This window comes from Microtus pennsylvanicus, chromosome 18, assembly GCF_037038515.1.
Source record: "Microtus pennsylvanicus isolate mMicPen1 chromosome 18, mMicPen1.hap1, whole genome shotgun sequence".
NCBI lineage: Eukaryota > Metazoa > Chordata > Mammalia > Rodentia > Cricetidae > Microtus > Microtus pennsylvanicus.
This window is the reverse complement of record NC_134596.1, coordinates 20,038,769-20,051,692: the sequence shown is the minus strand read 5'-3', so window position 1 is coordinate 20,051,692 and position 12,924 is coordinate 20,038,769. Positions and strand designations below refer to the sequence as shown.

Sequence of the window (12,924 nt, the reverse complement as noted above, 5' to 3'; positions counted from 1 at the left end):
AACTTTCTATCTACCTAAAACTCTACACACACACACACACACACACACACACACACACACACACACTGTGGTGATGCCTAAGGGCCTAAGATTTCTAACATGTTAAGTATACACATTCAGTTTCAGTTAATTTTTTGAAATGAAGCATTGGTAAGTATGGGGTAGGGGAGGGGTGAAGAGGTAGGACCAGCAGAATATTTTCCTCTCCTTTTTACCTTTTCTATGTTTCTATTGTTATTCAAAACACATTAATTTTGAAAAGTAAGTATCTCTATTACATATTCACAGTACACTAAAAATATTGAAGCCATGTGGCTTGGGGGCGTGGTTCAGTGGTAGAATATCCTCTTAGCATGTGTAAGGTCCTGAGTTCAATATCCAGAACCCAAACAAAACAAAGAAAACCACTACAAAAGGAGAACCCCCCAACTTGAGGGATGACCCCGAGGCTATAGTCTCATGTGGGACCCATTTTTAATGGTGAACTCTTGGTGTCCTGTGTTCCTGTTACATTAGGAACACCTTGCAGAGGAGTGGCCCACTTGGTTAGGAAGTGGAGGGTGTGTTCAAATACATCAGGTTTCCCCTCATGCTGTCTCCCCCCTTCCCTTCAGAGCAACATATTTCCCTTTGTCCCTCACTCTGAAGTGCAAGTTCTGCTTGTCTGGTTTGCATCCAGAGGTCACTGAGTTGAGACCGTGCTTGAGAAAAGGCACAGCAATGAAAGACACATCATCTCACAAAGCAAGGGAGAAGGGAAGGAACAAAGGAAGAAAGGAAAAGAGGAGGGAGGGTGGGTGAAAACAACCATGAGGGATCAGGCAGGAAGCTGGTACAGCTTCCGGTGGAAAGCCGGATCTTGAGAAAGAAAGGTAGGTTCAGTCAGACTTTCTAGCAAAGGACAGAGCTGGATTCTTTTTTTCCTGATCTTCTCCATGTCAGCCTTGGATGGAGCACTACAGAAAGAAACTAGTTCATATCGGCCACCATTTTCTGCATTCCCCTCTACCAGGTCTGGTAGACACATTAATCATTCAGGGTGTCCATCTGTGTTCCTGTCATGCGGGCTGCTCCCTATGGTCAGCAAAGCAGCTGACAGGCCAATGCCAGACACTTGGCTGTTTGGGTCGTGAGTGGAAAGAGGAGTTGTTTCTCTTTGCGCAGATTTTAATGTTCCCTGAGTCCAATTTGCTCTCGCAGAACATGACACGCTCAGGAAGAATGGAGCAAAGTCAATTCCGTTTGACTTTCTTGTTGAACTTCTATAGCAAATGTTTTAAATATTACTGGGCAGTAATCACACACACACACACACACACACACACACACACACACACACACACATATTCATTTGATTCAATTGGTAGTTACTGGAACAATTTGGTTTTCACCTAAGCAATTAATGGATATTTGTTTTTTAACACAGAACTGCAGAGTCAGCACCATCTGAGTTCCTCATGGGCCCCAGCACCTCTCTACTTCATAATCAGCTGCCACCAAACCTTCAGCACAAGAGCATTTGAAATGCCCATAGGAGAATACAACTGTGAACTTTGTTATAAGAGGAAGTTTACTAAGATATGGAATATTATTATCACTGTGAAATTTTGTGTAGGGTACACCGCACTTCCCAGACATTTCCCCACTGAATTATTGGTTCCACGTGAAGTTCTCAAAGAACCAGCAGTGCTGAGATCTTTCCGGATGATGTAAACATCTTTAGGTGCTGGAGGCTGCTGGCTTCAGCATCCTTTCAGCATCCGATCTGTAGATGATGCCACTATTTGTCTTTAGAAGTGCACCTAGAAAGTTTTGGTCCCATTTCTACAAATGAATCATCAATATCAGAGAGTAAATAATATATTTCAATGCTCTGCATTCTTCTTCAGATTTTAGACATATCTTTGCATCAGCATTGCATGTGAAGTTTATGTGTATATGTGTGCCCAGTGCATGGGTGTGGTATGTGCCCGTGGCAGCTAAAGGAAGGTCTTGGGTGTTCTCTCTATTACTCTGTTCCTTATTCTTTTGACATAGATCTCTCACCGAATCTGGGGCTAGGCCAGCAAGTCCCAGTGTCCTCACCGTGCTGGATACTTTATACACTTTATCTGACTTTGGGAATCAGGAATTCCATTTCACAGGGAAGATAATGATATTTAAGGAGGTCCTAGCTTCATTGCTTTGTTGTGACTATCATGAGTAGCAGCAATAACTATACTTGCCTCTGAGAAATTGCTCTGATTTTGGGAAACACGACTTTAAGAATCTTTGAATAATTTATCAATTAAAAACTACCAGCACTCTTAGGCTAGAGAGTGCAATTTTCCACTCAAGGCTAATGGGAAGTTTTTATGAAGAATACAGGTTAGCTTTATCAAAGCCTTTTAATATAGGAGTGGACCTATATTCTACTTGTGACTGGAAAATTAATGGCTTTAAATTTCAAACATCTATACCTTTGCTTTTTGGTACAAGGTCTCACTGTGTAACTTTGGCTGGCCTGGAGCTCAGTATTTAGACCAGGCTGACTTCGAACTCACAGAGACCCACCTGCCTATTCCTCCCAAGTGCTGGGATTCAAGGTGTAATTAAAAGCTCGACATGCTTAACTATAGTTAGGTGCTGGCAAGATGGTTCGGTGGATTAAGAGACTGGTGACCAAGTTTGAAAAGCTGTTTGATCCCTGGAAACCTACATGGTGTAAGGAGAGAACCAACTTCCCCAAGTTGCTCTCTGGCCTGCCCGTGTTTATGTGACTGTGAACATGTGCACGCACACACATACACAAATACATGTAATAAAAAGACTGTAGGCACCCAGAAAAAAGTGTCCACAGTTATGAGTCTATATTTTCAGTGTCAACACATGGCTACCTTGGTTCTTTAGTCAATCAAAGGTGTTTCTAGTATTGTTATCAACACCTTTCAAGTTAAAACAGCCTTAATTTATGTGACAGGAGAAGTGTGATAATGAGGGTATATGAGGGGACTGGAGAGATTGCTCAGCAGTTAGCTCTTGCAGAGGACCTGAGTTTGGTTTCTACTACCCATATGGCAGCTCACAACTGCTCCAGGGGATCTGATGCCCTCTTCTGGTCCCTATGGGCTCCTGCACACATGCAGTGCACACACATTATACTCATACAATAAAACAAGTAAATAATTTCAAAAGGCTACCAGGTTAACTGGGAGTGGTGGTGCATATCTTGAATCTTAGAACTCAGCTGGTGGAGGTAGGAAGACCAAGATTTCAAGGCCATATTCAGCTGCACAGAGAGTTTGAAACTAGCCAGGGATACCTGAGATCTTCTCCTAAACAGCATAGCATAATAAAACAAAAATAAAAATGAAGGATGACAAGACTTTGGATCCCGAGTTGCCATAGTATTGTTTTCCTTAAGCACAACCATCATACTGTATAGTGTGCTAATTCCAGAAGCAAAATTCAGCACAGACATCTGGATCCTAAGAGTTATGAGAGTACAGATGATAGGAGACATGGAAGCTTCCACAAATCCAGAAGTCACCCTTAGGTAGTATTTGATTATATATATAATGTATATATCCACCAATAACAAAGGAGAACTTCTCACTTGAATTCCATATTCCCAGGCGTGGGCCTCAGTTGCCATGTTCTCACACTCAATATTTAAACACATCCAGATCACTCAAGGGGATTAAAAACAAGGACACTTCCTTTGCGAAAGAAAGGATGTGTGGGACTGCGGCTCATTTAACAGAGTCTGCACAGACGGGCGGCTCGATTAATTTTACTTGTTGAGATTGATATGTGCTTCCTATGGAAGGTGAAGTGACTCTCATCCGTCCGTGCCTTTAGAGCCCGGCAAGCTCCAGAAGTGCCATTGCATATGGCGCCTCTTGGAATCAAAGGGCTACAGTGGACCCTGTATCAATCTTTCGGCCCCAGCATCTCCACATCTCCGCCCCACCTACCGCCAGTGCTCACATATGCACTGTCATCACGGGAGGGATGGAAGTTTATTCTGCATAAACAATTTGTCCGTTGGCCGCTTTCTGAGTCTGCCAACCAGGTTGCCAATTCTGATGTCGACACCTGTCCATTTGGAACACGAATGGAAACAGCCATTCATTTCCTAGAAACCATCAAACACCCTGTCTGCGAACAACAGTTCTCCCTTCGCTGCAATATGGGCAAGACATGAATGGGTCACGCAGACAGATACTTGCTGATCAGATCCTCCAAGTCTTTCAATGTCCTTGAAATTGATAGTTTCATATCCCTTCAGTACAGTGCAGTTTGGGGCGCGCCACCGTTTTAGGCATGTGTTGTAAGCGGCTGAGGCTTCATCTTTGTTATGGAATTGAATCTCATTATCAAAAGTCGCCAGAGTTGCTAATGAGATGCTAAAGTCAATGGGCGTTTTCAGGTGGCTTTCAAAATGATGTTCTCCTTGTGGAGATAGCAACAAAAATTATGTCCAACCACATTTCAGTTGGATTCTGAAAAGTATGCATATTATCAGACAGGATCAAGGGTATCTCTACAGCATGTATGTGTGTGTGCACATATGTGTATACGTGTGTGTTCTAACATTTGAGTGCTGGAGACCCCTTTGGCTGTGCACCTTGTGCTCCGCTTTCTGCCTTACAGAGCACCGTCCTGGTCTTTGTAATGGGACATCCTCCCGAATCTTACGCGACAAATATTTCAGTCACTGCTGCCGATGACTCGCAGATGACATGTCACCACCAAAGTGAACTTTCAGAGCCGCCTGGGCCCTGCCTTTGGGAGGCCCTGCCTGGCAGAGGCTGGGGACTAATGTGGGTTTAATGTTGTCATGAGCCAGGCAGCTGAGCCGGGTAACAATACGAGTCTGTTGGACATGTCTTCTGGGTTGTCACGTTCAATTTGCACATGACCTCCTGGCCAAAAAATGGGAAAGAAGTGGTAGAATGTAGGACTGAAAGCTCATATTATTGCTTTGACAGCTTCACTCATCTCGAAGTAATGCAAAATGCAATTTATATTTATACACTCTGACCTCCTGCACAGGGAGGGAAAGTATCTAATGATGGGCCGAGGTAGCGGAGGAAGAAACAGATCTCAATACAGCTGGAATTTGTCTACGTTTCTGCTCTTCAACCGTTCAATTACAGTCCGAAGACAAATGAAGCAGGGCCAGTGTGCTGGGGAGGTAGTGACACAATTATTTTATAGTGACTGGCTTCTGGCTCTGAGTCTTGGCAAAGGAGGCTACCGCACGCCTTATTGCACTGGAGACGGATAATCTGCTTGCTCCCAGTGGACAAAGGCCCTCCGCTTGTAGGTATGTCATTATGCCCATCAGAGAGGAGAGAAGACACCAGCCAGCCAGTGACACTCCGGGTATGCACTTGGAAGTTCTGGAGAAAGGCTGACACGTTAATCCTATTAACCAAGATAAATCAAGTCAGGCCGGGTGGTAACTGGGGCATCATTCACTTTGGAGTGGAAATAGGCAGAAGGCAGGCAGCGTCATTTTCTATTGTGCATCAGGAAATTTCCTGTCTTTTACGTGTCCCCAAATAGCTTCGTTTGGAATAGAAGCCACCAGCTAACTGGGAGAATAAGGGTATTATTGTCCAAATCTTCAGCTATGACCTGAGTATCCCAACCAGTGCTTTAAATGAACAATGGTTCCTGTAAAAGTTGGCCTCCTGGGGTGGGGGAGAGAATTCTAACTTTTCCTAAGGATAGGAAAGGACGGTTTCGGTCACCTACACAAAGCTGGTGGTGCTGGCGGAAGAATGTCAAACTACCACTTTGGGTTTGCATCAAGAGCCTTGCTAGAGATCCAGAGATCAAACTTGAGAGATAAACACAGAACTGAGGACTGTAGCTGACAAGGTGGCAGCGTGCTGTACAGTGTTTCCCCATGCCGCTGTTTCCCCCTTCTTTAGGGGATTAAAAAAACTTCTGCTTAAGTTTTCTGAGACAGCACACTTTCCCCTACTACAGCTCTGCATTGCCCTTAACAGGCGACTTCTGATGTGGAATGCTCAAATCTCTCTCTTTCTCCCTCTCTCTCTCCCTCTCCCTCTCTCTCCCTCTCCCTCCCTCTCTCTCTCTCTCTTTCAAGCTAAGCACAATGGACTCTCTGTTGAGGAATATTGTATAACTTCTACTCTCAACAGAATCCTTTTGGTTTCTTGGTGTTTATCAGTTTAGAACACAGGCTTTCCCATCCTCTAGAAGAAAATCATCTGCGGAGGTCAGCTGGTCAATTTCTCAGCTTTCCTGGGTTTTGACACTATTGATTTCAAGTGCTTAGTATCTTCACAGAGTTAGAAGAAGGTAGTGTGCGGTGGGTATGAAGATAGAGAGGTACAGGGGGGCCAGACAGGCATGTTTATCCCCATGGGGACAGCCAAAAGAGACGTACTTATGCACATTGTATGTACATCGTATGCAAGACGCACACTGTGTGTAAGGGATGTACTTTTGGACACTGTACATGAGAAAATATGAGGACCAGCCAGCAAACCAGAGGGAGGAAGGGCTATTTTCCTGGATGGAGACAGTCTCACACTCTCTCTCCCTTTGGAACTCAGAAAAGGAGTTCTAGGATTGGAGTGAGGACCTAGAAGTTGGGAAGAAATCCACGATAGGGCAACACCTGCTACATGCTCCCCATATGGCCAGCACATCCTTTGCCCAAAAGGTAAAATGGTAAAGTAGTTTGAGAAACTCTTGTTTGCCTCCCCTCTCCCAGTGTGAACCGTCCTCACTGACCAGAGCTCCCAATTCTCCTCCCCCACCAGGTGGTATCACTCCCATCTACTTCCTAAACTCTTCAGGTGTTGAAGACACACGCACAATGTCTGGGGGACTCTGGCACCCACCCACACCCTCCCTTAGAGTATCCTAGAGTGACTTCTGAAGGGGTTGGCCAGGTAAGAAGTGGCTTGGTTTCCTAAATGCATCAGATTAGTTGTGGTCAGGTCTGGGAATACAGAAGACAGCCTGGGACTGCACCAAGTACCTTGTGCAACACACTGCCAACTGGGAGGGGGGGGGATGCAGGCTAAAGGCTGGGCACTTCCCAAGCAGATGAGATTCAGAGCGCTTGTCCATACTGCATCTTTTCAGGTACCTGGTGGGCCACAAAACTTGTGCATAAATCTTTCTTTCTTTGTTCCCAGGGATATGGAAATAATTTTTGGACAGTTTGACTCCCTGAAGAAATAGATGAAGCGGTTTGGTAACTAAACCAGGTGAAAACTCTCTGGATAACTGACATTGGAATCACTTAACATTTTTCTTTCCTTCCGTCCTTACCCCACACTGTTTTTCTTCCTCAAGCCCACTCAGCCCAAAGAGTAAAATAGGGGTCCTTTATCTGAGGACTGCTTCTCAACAGAGTATAGTAGGCAGTTTTGTAGGTCCAGAACTTTCTCACAACCGAGCTCCTTATTCAGGGCGGGGCATAGGTCAGGATTGAGATCTCTGCTCTGGGGCTGTCTAGGGATGCTAGTCCGCTACCTGAGGCCCTCTCGGGTCCTCGGGGCTGCCTGTCGAGCAGCTAGTTCTCTGTAGCCGGCCCTGCATGAGTTAAAGCCCCAGACAGACAAAAGCGAGGCTGCCGCAGCTCCTTTTCTCGGCTGTCAGTTGCAAATAGAACCGCTGCCCTCTGTACTTTAACTCCCGACAGAAAGGGCATTTTATTACAGGCTATGACAAGTTGCAGGGAGACCGCGGAGAACTCAATAAGAAGGAGCAGCGAATGGAATCAAAAACCCTCGGAATGTTTGGAAGACTGAGCGAAGATGGCTCCAAATGATAGGTGTGGGCAGGACTGGAGGTCGTGGCTGCGGGCTGGGCGGGGTGGAAGCCGCGCGGCGACACTGCCCGCCGAGGAGGCACGGGATGCACCCCTGGCCTCTGGTGGCCATGCTGCCGACGCCCAGAGCCGGTGGGCTGCCCCAGCACTCTCTCGGTAGCCGGCTGCTGCAGCTGGTTGCCCCAGAAAAGGCTGGTCCTACCCCTTCCTCAAATTTGCAACTTTGTGTGTTTTTCATTGGCAGGCGGGAAATGGATGCTTCCCTCTCCCAAGTTGGTTTCTTCCTGGTCCTCTGCGAGAAGCTGTCTGCCTGCGATCAGCATTTTGCAAACTTCTACTAGACTTTACTAGAGTTTTCCCCCACCTCTCTTCCTCTGAGCTCCCCTCTTCTCACGAAGTTAGCACGGGAGGGGGAAAGTGATACCAGCGAAGGGAAGAAACATATTTTCTGCCCCCACCCCGCTTGCTGCTTAGTAAAGTGGCCTCAGTCTGAGCTACCCAGGGTCTTTCTAGGAACTGCTGTCTGAGAGTGGGAGAGCATATCCTCCTCCCTACCCGCCCCCAGCAGTTCTGTAGGCGCTTTTAACAACCTATCTCCCAGTGAAAAACAGTGCTGCCTAGAAACTGTGCAGACCGGTAGAACTGCTCTTCCCTAAAGGGCGGTAGTGGGGACCCCTACTAGAAAATAAACACCCCAGCTAGAGGCGGACCTCGGAGAATTCAGGTTGATTTGAGGATGCCCCCTCAGTTGGAGAGTGCTGGAGAAGGGACTTCGGAGGAACCTTGTAATACAAAAGGTGAAATATGTTTATCACAACTCCATGCTCAGAATCCTTGCCAAGAAAGGCAGAGTTGGTAGTTGTCAAAGTCAGCTGTGCCTCCTGCCCCCCAAACTGATTTGCTTGAAGGGTCCAGCTCAGCCGAAGCCCCAAATAAGAAAGATGACAAACAGTAATACTCAGGGCACTGTGCAAACGGTTACAAAGAAACTGCAGCTCCCTCTCCTTCTTTTAAAAAAAAAAATCCATGGAAGTAAAAGCACTAGCAATCTTAAATAATTCCATAATCGAGACAGAAAGAGCAGCTACGCTGTAAATTCATAGCTTACGGCACAAATGATTCCTGGCTTCCTGTGTCCTGCTTGGTAGAAAAAACAAACAAACAAAACTAAACTTAGCTGAAGCTTTTGGGTTCTTCTTTAACTGGAGAAGTGGCAAGAATTAAAGGTTTTAAAAGTTTGTGGTTTCAAAAAAAGACCGGATCTTGGATACATTTTGCCAGATTCCCACCCCTTGCAAACAAAACAGTGCCTTCTAACTTTGTTTACTCAACTTTCTTTCTCAACCTCACCCCAAGTTTTTTGGTTTCTTCTTCTTCTCAGAACTTGATGCGTTTTCCTTTGTTTCTGCCAAAGTGTTTCTGACTTGGATAAATATGAATTATTTGTCCTCTTCCTAGAGCTTTGCGACACTCCCCACTCACTTGCATCAGCGTGGAGCAGATCCCCACCTCTAAGATCTGACAGCGGTTGGAGAAGGTTAGAAGGTTCCTGTGGCTAGGGCTGAAACAATGCCCTGGGTACCCAATGTGTGCTGAATAACCACCACAGAAATAGATATTAAAATTAAATAGCCACAAAACTAAGAGGGTGGGGGTAAACATACCACAAAACATGATTTTTACTAACAAGAAAGTTATAAGGTGAATGAATGTAAAGGGTGCTGCTTCTTCCTCTGCATGGTATAAGACTAGCGATAACTGGACCCTGAAGAGAAAACTCTGCTTCTCTTCTCCCCTGTTATTTTGTTAGAAATCTTGCAGAACTGAACAAATGCAGAATGTTTGTTCTCAAAAAAAAAAAAAAAAAAAACAACCGTGTGCTTACTACTGCCGAATAAATCTTTAAAAGGCTGTGGTTCTTCTCATTAAATAAGTAGCATATGAAATAATTCTTAAAAACTCTGTCAAAAAAGTTCCTTCAATATTTTGGTTTTGAAATGGTTGTGAGGGGAACAATGTAAACGAAATTACTTTCTCGGCATGGTCCGTGTAATAGTGAATCCTGAAATATCAGAGAGGGTAACAGGGGCCATAGAGCAATGTGAGCCAGGCTGGGGTTGCACTCCCTGACCCTGTGTGCATCTGGAAAAGGCAAAGGTGCACTTCACTCTTCATATTTTTCCTTCCCTCTTTCAATATGGAATCTTGTTTCAATTTATGCTTCAGAATAAAACTCCAGTGCACTTTAACATCCCTGGACTTTTTATTTTCCCGTTTCTGTCTATGCATTGCGTCCTTCTCTCTTCCTGCAAAGGACAAACTGTTGAAAGAGGCATGCATCTGAGATCTCCCCCAGGTCCTTCTAGAAAGGAAAGGAATGGGTGGCGGTGGTGGTAAGTCAGATACTGTGGAAGCTTGTCGACAGTTATGCCTCTGGGAGGAAAATTAGTCACTCCATGAAGAAGGTTCACCTACAGAAAGTCAAAGTAGGAGCCGTCCTTGTAAATGAAATGGCTCTTGCTGAGGAGGTCTTACCTCGGGAATTAGATGGGCAGAAGAAGCCATTGGGAAATATATGATAGAAGCAGGAAGTGGGTGACTTTGTAAACTTGAATCAATGGGTATGGGAAAACTCCCAGGATCCTCCCTTCACCACAACCTTTGCAAACATTTCAAACATCTTGCTGAGGCCCTGGAAAATGGTCAGCAAGGGAAGAGCAGCCCCTCTAGAAAAGTATAGGGGGGCCCTAGTTTTTGCAGTCTTCTCTTCTGAGACTCGGAATAACAAACTCAAGTGGTTGCCCTCACCTTGTCTATCTTCCTTAGCAAACTTGACATCATGGAAGAAACATGACTTGTGAATTATTAAAGAGGAGCTGGTTGACTTTTAACCCTGGGTGCATTGCTCAGACCCCATTACCTGCGCATTTATCGGGGAATGTGTTACAAGAATTACAGGGTATGTAAGCCATAAAGAGGAGAAGAGAAAGCAGAGGTAAGAGGTTGTAAAAATACCAGGGAAAGCTGGGTGTATATCTAACCATTCCCGACACTCAAATGGATGAGTAATATGTTTCAGAAAACTAACCGTTCCTTTAAGAAGTGTGTGTGTGTGTGTGAAAGAGAGAGAGAAAGAGAGAGAGAGAGAGAGAGAGAGAGAGAGAGAGAGAGAGAGAGAGAGAAAGAGAGTTTCTATGCCCAAGGGGAAAGAGGTGAATTCAATGAAAGTTTAGCCTCTTTACTGCCAACTTCCTCATCTTCAGTTTTTTTTACGATTTTAAAACTCCACTTACTTTAATAAATTCTTAGCTTTATGAACAAAAAAAAACATATCAAGGGCTCTTCATACTCTCCCCCCTCCATCTTAGATACAACTTCTACTTTCATTCAGCATAAGCACTTCTCAAATGGCAAGAAACATTGTTTGTGCACTATAAAACAGGGTCTATAGACAGACATTTCCTACTGCAAAATGGTAGAGAATTCAGAAAGTATCTCATTTGCACAACCGATAAAATGATACAAATCAGGTGAAATCATCCGGGCTTTCAGAAGTGTGTGTGTGTTGTTTACTAATCAAGCAACCATTATCCGGTGGGGTTGTGTTTCTGGGCAACTGTTGATGGAATAAAAGAGGAAAGGATTCATCAGATATCGAGGATGCTCTTTCAAAATTAACAAGAAAGGGATGCACAGTAAGCTAATAATAAGAACTGCTAATAAAAACTATCACCATTACTGTTTGGTCCTCTGGGTACCAATTTGTGTATCCTGTTGCCAAGGCGAAGGTAATAATTGAATCTATCCTAAATCTGAGTGATGGAGTAGTCAGAAATGACTCCAGCTGACAGAAGAGCCAGGAGGCAAGTGATGGATACTATTGTCCAGACGTGACCCTCCATTAACACTACCTATCAGCATCTGGATCCTGTCACTGGTCCCCCTGCTAGAGCCAAGAGGGCTGCCTGGTACAGTCCAAGCACTTCCAGGGTTTCTAGGCTGTGCTGAACCCCTCACCATTTGAATGGTGTAGAGACTAAACCCTGTTCCCTCCTTCTCCATCTGCCTTATTGCCCCTCTCCAAACCCATTGTTTGGCAGGTGATGGCAATTTACTCCTTATCTTGCCTGTTTACGAGGGATTTTTAAAATAATAACAAAGGGAGAAGTGGTATTAATATTAATTAACACCATAAAATGAAACAGTTTTGGGATTTCACCCAGTGAATCCTCTCAGTCTCTAATTGGAGCTTTGGAGAAAGGGGAGGAGGAGGAGAGGGGAAGGGGAGGGAGGGAAAATGTGTGTGTGTGGGAGATACAGATGACCTACTGGGTGACAGGCACAGGTTGGAAGGGTGACATTTTATTGTAAGCCTCCCAATGAAAGGAAGAAAAGGAAGGGACCAGTCAATTTAATGCAGGGACCAAGAGTGCAAGAGTGTTGCTAAGAGACAGAGATGCTGGTGAAGTTCTACCACAAGCCCTACTCTGACCTTATGCAAATAGAGGCGGCCAACTCTTTGTGGAACGGCTGAAAATTCCACCCCCTGTGTCACCAATACCTGGCATCGAGCCTTTTATTCAAAGGTTCTCTAAAAACACACACAGACGATGTGACAAAGTGTGACACATTTAGGGGCTTTAACACTCGCATAACACGCAACTCACAAGAATATGGGGGATAGCAATAACAGTAATACGTTTTAAAGGGGAGTGACTGGTGGTGTCTCCAGCAGATCATCCTGAAGAACTGTCACCCATCTTTACCTTCTGTCACCGGCATCTTCCTTTAGCTAGAAAGTAACCTGAAGTTTCAGGAATTGCCCTTTCCTTGCAGAAATAGAAGCCTATTAAGAATTGCAGTACTGCCATTAATTCACACCCGGAGGAGTGAGGAGGGATGGCGCGCGAGGGTGGGTGGATAGAGCTAGAGCGAGAAAGCTCAGTGCAGACAGTTTGTCCCCGCCCCCCAACCAAAAAGGGGATGGGGAGAAACTTCCCTTCTACTTTATCTGCCCACTCTGCAGGATCAGATGATATTTTCAAAGAAACTTGGGGTGTTTTAGGAAGTCAAACAGTTGGAGAGTTCACACCGGATAGGCTGACAGTATACCTCCCAGT

The 12,924-nt window shown here is 45.0% G+C and overlaps 1 long non-coding RNA gene across 2 annotated transcripts in view; it reads left to right on the top strand.

Annotated features, from left to right (window-relative positions):
• The window catches only part of LOC142837573 (uncharacterized), a 48,124-nt gene extending 38,071 nt beyond the window's left edge, over positions 1–10,053 (top strand). The window contains exons 2-6 of one of the 2 annotated variants that reach the window (XR_012908291.1): positions 6,576–6,685; positions 6,786–6,917; positions 7,167–7,238; positions 7,695–7,807; positions 8,049–10,053. This is a non-coding gene — a long non-coding RNA (uncharacterized LOC142837573). The remainder of the gene's footprint in view (positions 1–6,575; positions 6,686–6,785; positions 6,918–7,166; positions 7,239–7,694; positions 7,808–8,048) is intronic. The other variant, XR_012908290.1, reaches the window with a different exon arrangement.
• The last annotated feature ends 2,871 nt before the right edge of the window (positions 10,054–12,924 follow it).